Raw genomic sequence first — 3,888 nt, forward strand, 5'->3', positions numbered from 1 at the left:
CACACACACACACACACACACACACACACACACACGCACACTTGCCTGGTTTCTCTACATCCTCAAAGATACAAACATCTGTACTTTCCAGCACACACATACACAACCCTGCCAAAGACAAAGGCATGCTTGCGTGCACATTTGACTTGATCTTCAAAAGATGAAAAACATCTGTCTGGCCCAACACACTTGTACAGACGTGCACACACACAGTGACTGTTTACATCAGTGTGCACCGGCCAGTTGATGAACTGATTATGTTCATCAATAAACAGCTTGGTGTGGAACTATGTGAGCAATGGCGATGATAACTTTGGCATCCAGATGTGGATTACACTTAAATCCAAGCTGTTTATGTTTATCAGGCTAACTTCCAGTTGGTCATGGGAGCAGCAGGATCCAGATAGAAGAAGGATTTATCATGAACTGACAAAAAGCTTTAACATGAGCCAGTTTGCCACTTTCTGTTCTTACTTTGTTGTTACCTGTTTTGTCTGTTTTGGAGACGTCCAAGCTGTATAGCTGTCAGGGCTCAGTTCCAGCTGCTGTCACCGCATCTTCATACAACACTGAAACAATAAGAAAATGAAAAAAGGTTGGAGTCTGCCGTAAAGTGTAGAATGAAAATGAAACTGTCATGCTTTAAAAGCACTGCTGTTTTCATGCATGATCAACAATCCACAAATGCCTGTTTCTGATCACAGTTGTGTATGAATACATTTTTAAGCTGACCTGAACCTCAGAAAAGGCAGAATCTGTTTGAAAAATAAAATGAACCGCTTCAGTTCTTTCACCACAAACACTGAAATCAACTCAATAGATGTCGTTTAAGTTTATATTTCTTTATCTCCAACATAGAACTCAGAAAATCTCAGAGCACTTCACTTGGTCTGGTCAGTTGTTGCAATGTTATACATAATCTCCTTGTACCGAACATATTCATTTGTTTTGTTTGCTGTCATACATGTAACTAAAGCTTTGTATGGTCTACAATTAAACTGTATGCAGTATATTATAATAAGATTGCCAAAGGTAGCATGCATAAGATAAAAAGTATTGGTCCTAGACCAGAACCCTGTGGAACTCAATGACTTGTTTGTGTGTGTGTAAAACTTACCATTTATGTGAATAAACTAGAATCTACTGTATAAATATAACTTAAACCAGGGCAGTGGGTTCCTTTGACCCAACGATATCTTTGGTGTCAAATTTAGCACAAGGCTAGAGCTTTTTCCTTAAGATGATATGCCAAGTGCTATAATAAACTGTAAATCTTGAATGAAACTTTAATCTGAACTTTGCTGTATGATTTGCAAATCGTTAAATTTCTTTTTAGAAATATAGGGGAGGTTGACTTCAGGCCAACAATGAGCTTTAATGGTCTTTAATGCTCTCTCAGATGTAGTTTTGTGTTTTTCTACATGTTTTTCATTGTTTGTTTATCCCTCTTTACCTGACAGACCCCCAGTATTTCTACAGTAAGTTTTTTTTAGGTGAGTGGAAAGCAAGAGGGAATCCATACTTAGTCTATATGGACTAAACTAAGAGTGAAATGTAACTATTTCCATTTTTCTGCATTCTTATTTCCTAGTTTGTGTCTCTCTGTCGTTCTTTTCACATTTTTTGATCTTTGATGAGAGGGACACAAAAAGAAAGAAATGGATATGAGAGGAAGAGGAGGACAAGATGTGGAAAAGGTCTGGGTTTGTAATCATACAAACTCCCCACAGTATTCCTCTTTGATTAAACTGGCTGTCTACACCACCTAAACTGAGCTCCAAGCATGCTGAACAACACACCGCACAAATGTAGAGTTTCAATTTTTATGCAAAATCACACGTTTTTCTATCACTTTTTCCAGTACAAACATAACGTGGATTATTTTTTCTTCTCCAGTTCAAGTATAAATTTATGTTTGCATACTGGATGTTAATCCTCTGTGCGTGTTTGTGCCTCTATATAACAGCTACTTCAGAACAAATGAAATTCTTATCAGCTGTTGTATTTTATCTTTAGAGATAAATTTGACTCTGTGTTGAGTCTACTGCCTCTGTAGGTTTTAGCTTTCCATATGCTGCAGACACTGGTTTGTTGATTTAAGACACTAATAGATTCAACAAAACGTGGAAGGAAAGATGCTCACAGCAGATGTATTATATGATACCGGAGGGTCCTGTGGCAGGAGACTGAGATTTACCTCAACTACTGGTGGAAGCTTGTTAGAATTTAAAGCTGTGATATATCACACTGTTTTAATGACAAGACCAGTCCTGCTTTTCAGTGCTGAGTTAAGACAAAATCTGTAATTCAAATCTGTACATGTAAAAAGCATATATGGACCCAGCACCTGCATTCAAACTTATGTTTGTGCCATCATGCAATTATTTAATGAAAGGAGCTCATTTCTGTTTCCTTATTTTGTAATCTTGGCCTCTATGTAGCTTTGGAATTAAATTGTGAAACTTGAACAATCTCAGTGAGACTTGCTCTCTCTGACATCATACAGAACCAAGAGCAGAAAATGACAATGTAGGTATTTTTAAAAAAATATTTTTATTTTAGGGTTTGTAGCCTGCAGAATAAAGCACCTTGAGCTGATGGCTTTATAAGTAAAACTAAACTGAATTTTCTGAATTCAATGCAAACTGATTCTGCAAATGCACAGATTATTTTGTTGAGTTATTCGAGGCCTCTGTTCAGGGCAGTGTATGTGGCACATGGCATTTTGTGTTAAACTGAACAGAAACCATCCCTCATCAACACAAACTGAGAGCATGTCAGTGTTTTGGAGTTCACCCATTTAGTCTCCAGAGTTTTCAACTTTTCTCTGTCACCTGGGCAGGAATTGCCTACATGTGTCCTTAATTACTCCAATCAAATGCCTTCCTACCAGCCAATCTCATAAAGATAGTCTTTATTCCCTCATAGTTCTTCACTCACACTTTTTCTTTTATATATATATCTCCATTTGTAATACTAAAGAGTGTATTCATGTTTGTTTTTCTAGGCTTTATGGAAATCCACGTCTGTTATACTCCTGGATTTGAGCAATGCTCTCAAATGTGGTCAGTAGAAAGAAACCATCTCTTAAATCTGTGTTGATTTGATAAATAAGTAACCAAGCGGGATCTTTCCGTGTCTTCCTGCTGCCTTTTCAGACTTGCATTTGGTGAATTAAATGTGCCCTCCTCTATCTGCTTGGTTTCAACAGCATCACAAAATTAAAGCTGTTCTAACAGTTCTTGCAGAAGCTTTGTTTGAATTTGCAGCTTAAAAATCCACACAGTCTGATGATTTTAGCAGAAGATGGGGAAGGAAGCACTTTGCACGAGATTACGGCACCAAAGGGTCTCACAGATGTTACTGTGGTTTAAGATTCAATAACTTAAAACCACTGACTTAAAGTTAGCAATAGGCTTCTAGAGATCAGCCTTAAAAGTTAAACAAGTTTGGATTCTGCTACATTAACAAAGATTTATTTCACTTAACATGTTAATTAAAATGACAAATGGCTGCATTAAGGCTGTACTTTCCAGTTTATTTGACCAATTAAAGTGCAAATACAAATCATTATCAGCCTTATTCATGCAGTACTTTGTACATAAGGATCTGACTATCTCACATGCTTATAGGCTTTTTTGTGTGTGCCCAAAAACACACACGCCTGTGGACTGAGCAATCAGAGATAAAATCATCATTCTGATTGTTGGATGACTAACAGATAAGCTTAAATTTTAATGAACCCGCATCACAATGAACCATGACACTATTCACCTGAATAAACTTTTTTGAAACACAACAACAACAACCGTGGTTCGTGAGAGAAAATATGAAGTGCTGAAAAGTACTGAAAAGTTTGCAAACACACACACACACACACACACACAC

At 37.1% G+C, this 3,888-nt stretch overlaps 1 protein-coding gene across 5 annotated transcripts in view; it reads right to left on the bottom strand.

Moving 5' to 3' along the window:
• ripor3 (RIPOR family member 3) overlaps positions 1 to 3,888 on the bottom strand; it is a 57,343-nt gene that overhangs the window by 40,386 nt on the left and 13,069 nt on the right. For 3 of the 5 annotated variants that reach the window (XM_042228758.1, XM_042228762.1, XM_042228757.1), the window contains exon 2: positions 486 to 569. The gene's annotated coding sequence lies outside the window, so the exon portion shown is untranslated. Of the gene's footprint in view, positions 1 to 474; positions 570 to 3,888 lie in introns of all 5 variants that reach the window. The other 2 variants (XM_042228761.1, XM_042228759.1) reach the window with 1 other exon arrangement.

This window comes from Haplochromis burtoni, unplaced genomic scaffold (assembly GCF_018398535.1).
Source record: "Haplochromis burtoni strain Fernald_Lab_line unplaced genomic scaffold, NCSU_Asbu1 Contig_347, whole genome shotgun sequence".
NCBI classification, from domain to species: domain Eukaryota; kingdom Metazoa; phylum Chordata; class Actinopteri; order Cichliformes; family Cichlidae; genus Haplochromis; species Haplochromis burtoni.